This window comes from Colobus angolensis, unplaced genomic scaffold (assembly GCF_000951035.1).
Source record: "Colobus angolensis palliatus isolate OR3802 unplaced genomic scaffold, Cang.pa_1.0 Scaffold20, whole genome shotgun sequence".
In the NCBI taxonomy this organism is placed as follows: domain Eukaryota; kingdom Metazoa; phylum Chordata; class Mammalia; order Primates; family Cercopithecidae; genus Colobus; species Colobus angolensis.
This window is the reverse complement of record NW_012115155.1, coordinates 2,436,660-2,448,630: the sequence shown is the minus strand read 5'-3', so window position 1 is coordinate 2,448,630 and position 11,971 is coordinate 2,436,660. Positions and strand designations below refer to the sequence as shown.

At 52.0% G+C, this 11,971-nt stretch overlaps 1 protein-coding gene across 1 annotated transcript in view; it reads right to left on the bottom strand.

Annotated features, from left to right (window-relative positions):
* RALB (v-ral simian leukemia viral oncogene homolog B) overlaps positions 1-11,484 on the bottom strand; it is a 53,170-nt gene extending 41,686 nt beyond the window's left edge. The window contains exon 1 of the mRNA XM_011941639.1: positions 11,429-11,484. The gene's annotated coding sequence lies outside the window, so the exon portion shown is untranslated. The remainder of the gene's footprint in view (positions 1-11,428) is intronic.
* Between the last annotated feature and the right edge of the window lie 487 nt (positions 11,485-11,971).

Here is an 11,971-nt window from a genome sequence, read left to right as displayed (position 1 = left end):
CAGCCGCCTCCGCCGTCCGCACCCGGCCAGCCGCTCTTAAACGCGCCCCGCCCCCTCCTGGGGCCGGACCCCAGCGGTCCTACGCCGATTTGTCATTGAGTAGCCCGGCTCGCTTTCCCACCCCCCCGAGCGCGCCCCCGGCGTCGCCTAGGCAACCCCTCCTCTCGAGAGCGCGCCTTCGCTTCCGTTCTTGCCCTCTCCTCGGAAGCCACGCCCGTCGAGGGGCTGTCAGCCAATCCGAGGCGGGTTTTCTAAGCAGCGGGCGGCGGGGGATGAGGTTTCGCCAATGAGAAGCTGCCTCAGGCAGGGGGGGCGGACCCGGCGCGCCTGCCCCGCCCCCCTCTGTTTCCCTCTCTGCCCCCGCCGACACGGAGCTCGTAACCCTGCGGCAGTGGAGGAGCTGCCCGCCGGTACTGAGGGCGGGTGCGGACGGGAAAGGTGGGGGCGCCAGTTGTGGGATTCAGGCCAGGGCCAGGACGAAGTAATAGAAAGCAAAAGCGAAGGACAGACCTGATCATACAGAAACAGAAGAAAATTACGAGGCGGCGAAGAGTGCTTGAGCGCGGCGATGGGGACGCCGCCAGAGGGTCCTGGGGCGGGACTCCACCTGCCGCCACCACTCGCTTCGCTGATGACATCCCATTAGCAGCAATGGGGTTACTGAGTGCATCGCGGTGACTGGACCCAGGCCGCCTACAAAGGCCAGAATCCCACCCCAGCCACAGCCTCGAGTCTGGAAATGCAGTGGTGAAGCTCCCGGCCAACAGGTTTTCTCCTGCCAAAACCCGGGAACGTGTGATTTCGTATCCAATACAGCTTCATCTTGGTGGATTTTTCCTCCCTAACCACCTCCGCCTACACAGGTTTTGTGACCATGCGACCTCATGCGAGTCACAAGGCATCGCAACTAACAGTTTAAATGTCCGCCTCTCTTATCTCTAAGGAAGAGAACTATGTCTTATGCAATGTGATATCCATGGCTGCTAGCACAGTGTAATTAATTATTTCATTGTTGATCATGATAAGTTAGGATGCATGTGTACTATACTGGAGACTTTGGGCCATGATTAGATTGCTATGTATCTACCAGATCCAGTCCCTCCATCAGCATCTATATCAAAAAGCACAGAAGCTTTACCTTAGTCTTAAGCGACCAACTTAACAAAAAAAGTGCAATCGGAAGAATATCCTAGTGTTAGCCTACTATTTTAAGTATTCTGTTTTTACCATTCTCATTCACATTTAAAACTTTTATTGAGTGCTAATTGTATGACAGACACTTTGCTAGGTACAGTAAGGAGATGGGGTAGGAGGCTTCTCAAAGAGGAAGCTCCCTAGTATTTATAGCCTAGAAGAGGAATCAGACCCAAACCTTTTCTTACGGAGTAACAATTAAGTGCACAGGTTTGGAGTCTGGAAGCATAGGATTAACGGAGGGCTCTACCTTATGACTAGCAGTTACTTCATTAGGAAACTACTTCTGTGGGCTTTAGTTTCACCAACTGCCCAATAGCAGCATCTCCACGCTATAGGTATGAAGATGTACACGAAAGTCCACGTAGAGCTCTCAGCACAGTGGTAGGAACTTGGTGAGTGACTCTCGAATGTGAGCTTACACGGTGATTGCCACCAGAGGCCACGATGTACAGTCAAGTGCATGATCACTAACCTGGCACAGCCTTATCTCCCAAAACCCATCTGTATCAAGTGTGACCGTGTGCAGCCTGGTGGAAAGGGCCTGCTGTGGTGGTACCCTTTGTCAAACGCAAGTATAGAGAGGAGAGCAGCTGCAGCGGCCCACCCAAGTGAAAAGGGCACTGTAGTTGAGGGAACAGGGTCAGAAATCAGGTCACAGGCCAGGACTCTCCTGTTCCCACCTGCCCCCAGCCCCCAGGACCCACAGCAGCTGCAGGAGGTTTCCCCACCTTTCCTGGGGTGCTGAAGTGCCATTCCTTTGCATTGGTAACAGGATGCACGGGGCTTTCTGAGAAATGCTGCATTCATTCTCTGCCTGCCTAGAACTCGGAGGGGTCCAACTGGGACTCCTCCAGCAGGATCATCTGTTCAGATCCTGGATATGCCAGACCCTGAGCTGTGTGGTAGAGTCAGGAGTGGCAGGACCCTTTTGGCGGGGCAGTATCATACAGGACACCAATAGGGGAAACGTGTCCCAACAGGAGAAGGGCACCAAGAGGCCACCAGCCTCGGCTGCCTCTAAGATGGCTCATTCCAGGTCACAGGGGACCTCTTGTCGGCTGAGGTTTCCCGCCAGAACTCTGACTCCCGGCAGAGCCAGGGGCTTGAGCAGCAGGAATACAAGATCCCGAGCAGGACTCCTTAAGATGCTCTAAATAACTGCAGCCATAGAAAAAGCATTCTAGACACTCCATCCTTCTACTTACTGATTACTGTGGGAGTCTTTAGTGCTGTGTGACAAACATTTCTACTCCTCTCTTCTGAGCACTAGGAACTTCCTAACCCTGTAGTTGGGTGGAGCCATGTGACTAGCTCTAACTGATCACTTGTGAGCGGAAATGACACATAAATCATTTATAGGCTGGAGAAGTTAATTGCCAGTATAAGACCCTCCAGAGCTCTCTCGTCCTTGGTATGGCTACCGAGAATGTTAGGCAATGTGACTGCTCCATCAGCCAGGGTTTCTACAATGAGCACAGGCCCCCTGCCAACCTGCGATGGACATTTAGAATGACTGAGAAATAAGCCCTTATGGTTTGAAGACACTATGATGTGGGGATTGTTTGTTACTGCGCGTAGCTTAGCCTGCTCTGACTGATGCCAGGTGGACAACTCGGACAAAAGGACTGAGAAGAGGCCAGTAAACAGACAAGCACCCTGATAATTACAAATTACGTCATTACAAATTATTTTAGACTGGGTGGTCAAAAGAGATCTCTCTTGGGAGGTGACATTCAAGCTAGGACCTCAAGGATGAGAAAAATCAATCTTGGCAAAAGTTGGGGGTGGGAGGAAGGTCAGGAGAGTATTTCAGGCAGAGGCATAAGCCTGTGCAAAGTTCTGAGGCAGAAGAAAGCTTGGTACTGCTGAGAGTGGCCAGAAGGCCTGGAACCGTGAGCAGGGGAAAGTGAGTCACACAGGGCAAGAGCCAGATGATGCAGGGGCTTCTCGCTTGTATGGAGGAGTTTGAAATGTACTCCTAGTGCGGTGGAAACTGTTGAAGGGGTTTGATATGGTTTGGACATGTGTCCCCTCCAAATCTCATGTTGAAATGTAATCCCCACTGTTGGAGGCGGGGCCTGGTGGGAGTGTGTTTTGATCAGGGGGGCAGATCCCTCATGAATGGCTTAGTGCTAGCCCCTTGGCAGTGAGTGAATTCTTGCTCTGAGCTCACATGAGGTCTGGTTGTTTAAGAGTGCGTGGCACCTCCCCGCCTATTCTTATCCCCGCTCTCAGTATGTGATGCACCTGCTCCCACTATGCCTTCCACCATGACTGGAAGCTTCCTGAAGCCTCTCCAGGAGCAGATGCCAGTGCTATGCCTCCTGTACAGCCTGCAGAAACATGAGTTAATTAATAATTAAGCCTCTTTTATCAATTACCCAGTCTCAGGTATTTCTTTATAGCGACACAAAATGGACTAACACGGATGGGCGAGGTGGCTCAGGCCTGTAATCACAGCACTTTGGGAGGCCGAAGTAGGTGGATCATGAGGTCAGGAGTCTGAGACCAGTTGGCCAACATGGTGAAACCCCATCTCCACTAAAAATACAAAAAAATTAGGCAAGCGTGGTGGCAGATGCCTGTAATCCCAGCTACTCGCGAGGCTGAGACAGAGAATTGCTTGAACCCAGGAGGCAGAGGTTGAAGTGAGCCAAGATCACACCACTGCACTCCAGCCCGGGCGACAGAGCAAGACTCTGTCTCAAAAAAAAAAAAAAAAAAATCACTCTGGGTCAAGCATGGATTATGCCTATAATCCCAGCACTCTGAGAGGCCAAGGAGGGCAAATCTCGGGGTCAGGAGTTCAAGACCAGCCTGGGCAACATGGCGAGACCCCACTTCTATAAAAAATTTAAAAATTAGGCAGACAGTGGTGCACACCTGTGGTCCCAGCTACCAGGGAGGCTGAGGTAGGAGGTTGAGTGAGTCCAGGAGGTGGAGGCTGAGCCCAGGAGGCAGAGGTTGCAATGAGCTGAGATCGTGCCACTGCACTCTAGCCTGGACAACAGAGCAAGAAGCTGTCAGAAAAAAAGAAAACAAAATTACTCCGGCTGTGGTGGGGAGATTGGGCTGTGAGGGGTGGATGTGGAACCAAGGTTAGGACCCTGTTCCGGGGGTCCACGCACAGTGGGGTCCAGAGGGCTAGAGAGGGTAATCAGCTCTCAGGTCACAGATTTGAGAGATTGCAGGAGGAAGGGAACAAGAGAGCTGAAGACCAGAACAGTCTTCCTCCAAACCCCAGAGGAACCAGAGGCAAGGTTTGAAGTTTAGATCCCCAGAGGCGCTTTGACACCAGGGACGTGGGTACTCAAAAGCCAGGAAGGAAATGGGGGAGGGTATGAATTTCCCAGAACATCAGCCAGCAGTACAGACTTGCTTCCATGAGCTGGCAGGCATGTATACGTAGATAGTATTATTAGAAAGAGGCCTGGCAAGCTTCTGTGGGCATCCCTGTGGGCATTTGATCTTTGTTGACCGCATCAATTAGAAAAGAAAAAAGGCTGCCAATCTACAGACGGGGGAACAGCCATTCTCACCTGCTGATGGTTCTGGACAGACGCTATTCCGAGCGGCCACAGCAAGAGGAGCTCGCCCTCAGTCCTTCTCTCAGCTTTCCTATCTGTGTTTCGCCACCCCTCAGTGCCCAGATGTTCTCGCCCCACGTCCTGCTGTCTGGTCCTGTTCTCAGGCACAAGTTGCACAGACTGATTCACGTGCAGGAATAAATGGCTAGTTACAGCTCCATTCCCACTCCTTCCTGGGCACTTGATGAAAACCTGAAGTTCTAGGCCGTGGGAGGTCTTCAGGGGAGGGCCTAAGACCTTCTTTTTTTTTTTGTTTTTTTTGTTTTGTTGTTGTTGTTGTTGAGACAGAGTCTCGCTCTCTCGCCCAGGCTAGAGTGCAGTGGCTGGATCTCGGCTCACTGCAAGCTCTGCCTCCCGGGTTTAGGCCATTCTCCTGCCTCAGCCTCCCAAGTAGCTGGGACTACAGGCGCCCGCCACCTCGCCCGGCTAGTTTTTTGCATTTTTTTAGTAGAGACGGGGTTTCACTGTGTTAGCCAGGATGGTCTCGATCTCCTGACCTCGTGATCCGCCCGTCTCAGCCTCCCAAAGTGCTGGGATTATAGGCTTGAGCCACCTCACCCGGCTGACCTAGGCCTTTAATTCACATCACTAGGATGGAGGGATCTACCCCGCATCCAAAAAAAGCTCAGACTCCTGAGTTCTCACACAAAGCACCAGGACAACGCGTCACGTGAACCCTCGTGGAGAGCCTGAGCAGTAGCCCCGAGCCTTCCTTTCCTTGCAGCCTTTTGCAGGCAGCTACCAAAAAAAGCTCTTGCCCTTTACTGATCCCCAAACATACTCAAAAGCTTGACTCTGTTTCTCAGTTTAGTCATTGCCACTATAACAGACTTACGAGGGAGTTTAGAAACCACTTTTCCCTAAGCGTGGTATTGAGGGCTTCTCTTTCCCCATCACCATCTCTCAAGGCGGTCCCTACATCCCAGCCAACCAGCAGGCACTCACCAGATGTTCCTGGGAATTGCTCTGTTAGAAAGTCAGAGGCCCAAGTCACTCACTAAAGAAGAAGCTTTCATCTTCCAACAGGAGCAAGTCTACTTGGGAAACACATTAGGAAACAAACTCATGCATTCCCATTTCAATTTTAAATTCTTTAATTAGCTGGGCTTGTCTTTCTGCTGTCATAGTTTACACAGAGTTATCTCCCAAAAATGAAGTCAAATCTGTCTTGTAACTGAGACATACGCCTTCCTCACTATTGCTCATCCCAACTGCATGCCCGCTCGTGTCCTCCCCCTTCCCTCTTCCCGCAGACGCATGCTCTGTGCTTCCCACAACCTGCACAGGAACAACCGCTGCAGATCTGGTACCGACCTCCAGGTAACCAGATAAAAGCCGCCACGGGGTGACAGCTGCAAAGCACTCATTCACTCAGAAAATGAGATTCAAGTGTCTAGATTCTGCACTGAGCTCTTTCCAAAGTGAAATATGATTTGCAGCCTACCAGGAAGCCAACCTTATCCAAAAGCATGACAGGACCCTGCTTGGCCCCCTCCCTCCCTCCCTCCCCAGCTAAGCTGTCCTCTTGATAGCATCACAAGGCTTCCCTGGATGCCGCCTCAACAATAGACGCAGTGGGGACTGCACTCAGCCACAGGCTCTCCTTCAGACTCCCCGTGACCTCTGCTGCCCTTTAAACGTCAGAGCACCGTGGAGAACCACAGCCACACCTGCAGCCCACCCATCCTACATGCTGACCGCACCCAGGCGGATCCAGGTCCTCGGCCCCTGATCTGCAGATGCACATGATGCTAGCAGCCAGCCAGCTCTGGACGGCTGGACAGACAGACAAAGAGGACATGAAGACCTGAGTTAGGAAGGGGGAGGAGGAAGGAAAGGATGTTGGTGGCAGGCTTGGCACTGTTAGACGTTCAGCTGTGCTCTCCTGGCCCCTCACAGCAATCCTCACTTCACAGAAGAGACCCCGGGTCTCAGAGAGTCAAGAGGTTACAGAAGCCTCAGGGCCCTTTAGTCACCGCTTACTGCTGGAGGCTGATTCTAGGATGGGGGGGGTGGGGTTCACTTCAAAGGGAAAGTGGATGCCCCTCTGTCTCCCAAGCCCATTCCCCTTCCTCCTCCAGCCCTCAGGAGCAGCAGCGCCATGGGCCACCCCAGGATTGGGACTGGCCCCTCAGCAAAGCCCCATGCAGCCTCTGTCACCCTGTCCCACCCACAAATGCCAAACCCTACCCTGGTGAATTTTTATGAGCAGCATTTTTTAAACTGTGGCTTTGGTTATAGACAGCCCCATTCCTTTCCTGCATCCGCTCCAGAGAACAGGGCAAGGCCAAAGGGTCAGAGGTTCGAGAAATGCGGGGTAGTGTGGGGGGGTAAAAGGACACACCTGAGAAGGCCCCAGACCCTAGTTCCACCAGGAGGTAAGACTACCAAGCCATTAAAATGCACATCTCTGGGTTGGGGATCAAAGGCCGATTCCCCGTTTTCCACTGGGGATGTCCAGTGATATGATTTGGCTCAGTGTCTCCACACAAATCTCACGTGGAATTGCAATCCCCAATTTGGGGTTGGAATCTAGTAGGAGGTGATTGAATCATGGGCGCGGATTTCCCCCTTGCTGTTCTCATGATAGTGAGTTCTCACAAGATCTGGTTGTTTGCAAGTGAGTGGCTCTTCCCCCTTTTCTCTCTCTCTCTCTCTCCTGTTGCCATGTGAAGATGTGCCTGCTTCCCCTTCACCTCCTGCCATGATTGTAAGTTTTCCGAGGCCTCCCCAGCCACAGCTCCTGTACAGCCTGTGGAACTGCGAGTCAATTAAACCTCTTTTCTTCATAAATTACCCAGTCTCGGGTAGTTCTTTATAGCAGTGTGAGAACAGACTAATACAACCAATGTCTGTGGCAGGCCCTGTTCCTGTCTAGGGTCAGCAGGTCCTGGAACACCCAGAGCATCATCTGCTACCCCTTCTCTAGTGGACACAAGGCTAAGACTAGAGTTGCCACATGAAATATGGACGCAACACAGGGGCCATACTTACATGAAGAATGAAATCTGAAATTATATCTGAAATTCAAATTTAACTGGGCATGTTGTATTTTTATTTGCAAAATCTGACAACCCTACCCAAGCCCAGGAATCCCCAGGTGGGCAAGTCTCAGGGGCCCACACCCACCAACAGCGTCAAATCCCCCAGCTGCTGAGAGGGGAGGCCAGAGTGGCAGGCCCAAGAAACAGCTCTCAGACAGAGGGACTCCCTTCCCAGGTGTGAAGAGTTCCCTAGTGAGGACAGCTGGGGACTCCAGTGAGGCAGTGTGTGGCAGCTCTCCTGCACCAGGAGGACGGAAGGAGGTGCTCCCCAGGCCCTGCTCCTCCCCATGGCTCCAGAGGCATGTGCCCTTCTCCTGAGGAATCCCACACAGCCTGTTCCCACCCAGCAGAGTCCTGGTAAGGGCTGGGGCAAGACTGGCGGCCCAGCCATAGCCTCTGGACTTCTCCCGCTTCCTCCTCTTAGAAGCCTTCTTGATGACTCAGGCCTCCCTGATCTGTCCACACATGTTCACAACCAATTACGTGGCCCTTTCCTCTTCTGTTGTTTTGAGTGCGTGAGGGCTCCCAGCTGAAATCAGAAGCCCTGGCAGACGGAGTGCCAATGTTATAACCCAGCACAATGCACCGAATCAGTGCTCACCTAAGACATAAAGACCAGTGAAAGCCTTGGGGGAAAAAAGTCATGCCTCTGAGCCTCGGTTTCTGCATCAGAACGAAGGGAGCTCTCTCACAGAGGTTGATGGGAAGATTACATAATACAATGCCAAGGGCTCCATGCCAATTTGGCCCCTGAGAGCCAGTGTGTCCGTGTCTATTTTCTTTATTGTTTTATTTACTTTTTTAAAAAACAGATGGGGTCTTGCTGTGTTGCCCAGGCTAGTCTCAAACTCATGGCCTCAAGTGATCCTCCCACCTCGGCCTCCCAAAGTGCTGGGATTACAGGCATGAGCCACTACACCAGGCCACTTTATTTTTTGTTTTGTTTTAATTTTTAAATTATTATTATTATTATTTGAGACAGAGTCTTGCTCTGTTGCCCAGGCTGGAGTGCAATGGTGGGATCTTGGCTCACTGCAAGCTCTGCCTCCCGCATGCACGCCATTCTCCCACCTCGGCCTCCTAAGTAGCAGGGACAACAGGTGCCCACCACCACACCCGGCTAATTTTGTTTTTGTATTTTTAGTAGAGACAGCATTTCACCATGTTAGCCAGGATGGTCTCGATCTCCTGACCTTGTAATCTGCCCACCTCAGCATCCCAAAGTGCTGGGATTACAGGTGTGAGCCACTGTGCCCGGCCTAAAATTATTTTTAATTGTGGTAAAATATACATGACATAAAAGTCACTATCTTAGCTGTTAAGTGTATAGTTTAGTGGTATGAAGAAAATTCCCAGTGTCATGCAGCCATCATCACCATCCACCCCTAGAACTCTAAACTCTACACCCATTAAACACTCACCCCCCTTCCCTCCTGTGCCCCCAGCCCCTGGCAACCACCAATTAACTTTCTGTCTCTGTGAATTTAACTACTCCAGGTACCGGGTAACAGTGCAATCATATAGTATTTGTCCTTTCATGACTGGCTTATTCCACTTAGCATAATGTTCTCAAGGTTCACCTATGTCATGGCCTGTCCTTCCTTCCTTGTTGAAGCTGAGGAATCATTCCATCACGTGTGCCATACTCTGTTTATCCCCTCACCTGCCCATGGACACGGGTCGCTTCCACCTCTGGCCTGTCGTGAGAATGTTGCTGTGAATGTGGATTTGCAAATATCTCTGAGACCCTGCTTTCAGTTCTGTCGGGTATACACTCAGAAGTGGAACTGCCAGATCTTATGTTAATTCTGCTTCATTTTTTGAGGAACCATCATACTGTTTTCCATAGCAACTGCACCATTACACATTCCCACCCGCAGTGCACAAAGGTTCCAATTTCTCCATGTCCTGCAACAGTTGCTCTTCTCTCCATGTCCTCATGTCCTGCAACAGTTGCTCTTCTCTGCTTTTTTTTTTTTTTTTTGGTTTTTTTTTTTTTTTTTTAAAGACAGAGTTTCGCTCTTGTTGCCCAGGCCGGAGGGTAATGGCATGATCTCGGCTCACTGCAACCTCCCTGTCCCAGGTTCATTCTCCTGCCTCAGACTCCCAAGTAGCTGGCATTACAGGTGCACATCACCAAGCCCAACTAATTTTTATATTTTTAGTAGCAGTGGGGTTTTGCTATGTTAGCCAGGCTGGTCTCAAACTCCTGACCTCAGGTGATCCACCCACCTTGGACTCCCATAGTGCTGGGATTACAAGCATGAGCCAGCGTGCCTGGTCCTCTCCGCTCTTTTAATGGCAGCCGTCCTAAGGGTGTGAGGGGCTGTTTTCTTCCTCTTTGGACCCACACACCTTCAAGCCCCGCTCATAGCAAGCACTCCATGGATTTTCACCCTGTGAACTAGATTCTCTCCTGAGCTTTCTCCCCTGGTCTTCTGGCTCTTAGGAGGCAAACAGGCTGTTTCTCTTCCTGCGGGGGACCTTGGGCCTTGTGGCTCTTGGAGATTATTTACAGCCAGGGCCACTCCTGTTCTCCCCTTGGGCAGGCTCAAGGATGAGCCATTCTGGGGGAGTGGGAGGCAAGGGGCCAGACACATGTTGCATGATTCTCGCCACCGGGCAGTCTCAGCCTTGTGGCTTTCTGCTGGTGCATCCAAGTTAACCCGCCCATCAGCTCCCACAGGACTAAGGACAAACACACACCCCGTGACAGCGGATCTGGGGTCCTTGTGACTGCTGCCTCCTTTCCAGCTGTAGGCACCGACTTTGCTCCTGTTCCCAGTTCCTAGCAATAGGCTTCCTGTCCCCCCAAACCCAGCTCTCTCTGTCCACCCAAAGGCTGAGTGGGTGGCAGCCTGAAATCCCACCAGATGCTGTCTCCCGAAGTCCTCACACACTCACCCAGATGCCCAGAAGCCAACCTCACATTGACTCAGCAGCACATGCAGGAGAAGGCGTGACAGGGAAGACACCCAGGAGGTCATGGAAACAGTAAGGTCTGATGGAGGGAAGGCCTGGAATGATCTAGAACAAGACTGGGGATAGTAGGTCTGTGTAGGCCTGCCATTCTTCCCATCCAGGGGGAAGCTTCAACATGACTTTGGTGCCACAGAGACATGGATTCAAATAGCAGCTCCTGCCAGGTGCAGTGGCTCACACCTGTGATCCCAGCAATTTGCGAGGCCAAGACAGGGGGATCCTTGAGCCCAGGAGTTGGAGACCAGCCAGCCTGAGCAACATGGTGAAACCCTGTCTCTACAAAACACACATACACAAAAAAAGCCAGATGTGGTGGCATGCACCTGTAGTCCCAGCTGCTCAGGAGACTGAGGTGGGAGGACCACTTGAATCTGGGAGGTGGAGGTTGCAGTGAACCAAGATCATGCCACCGCACTCCAGCCTGGGTGACAGAAGGAGACCCTGTCTCATTAAAAAAAAAAGGGGGGGGGGGATAGCAGCTCCATGAGTACATGCTGTGTGACCCCAGGCAAGTCTGTTTACCTCTCTGAGCTTCACTTGGCAAATGAGGATAACAGGCAAGTCACAAGGTCACTGTGGGGCTTCGAAGGGCAATCCACACGGAGGGAGGGCACCCACCTGACTGCGGCTGTTTCGGGTAGAGACCTCCTCCTGCCACCCGCTCTCCCGCTGCTGAAATCCCACACACAGACCCGGGGTTGGAGGGAAAAAACGAGATGAAAGGATAACGGCCTTCCTTTTTCCGACATGAGGCGGCTTGTTCTTAAGGGAAAAAACAGCCCCCTCTGCAGCACCACCTCCACTGCATCCTCTCTTTGTGTTTGGGCTTCTGGGGGAACAACAGGTCCCACGCTGGTGGTTTCCTTCCAGGATCCCCCTCCCTCCAGAAATTCCCCAATGACTGCCAAGCTCAGTGGTAAGAAAAATGAGCAATTTCCAGATCCAGGCCAGCACGTTTCAGAGTCAAGGAGTGGAGGCCACGCCCCTCCTGACGGCCCCATCCCCCGCGAACAGTCGAGGTCACCTGGGCCCACACTCCCAGTCTCGCTTACCTCTCGGAATGCGTGGAGGAGGACACAGTGAGACTCCAGCTGAAGGCCTTGCGGAGGGGAAAGTGGAGAGAGTCATCTCCCTGACCCTTGTCGCTCTGCCCCTGCCCCA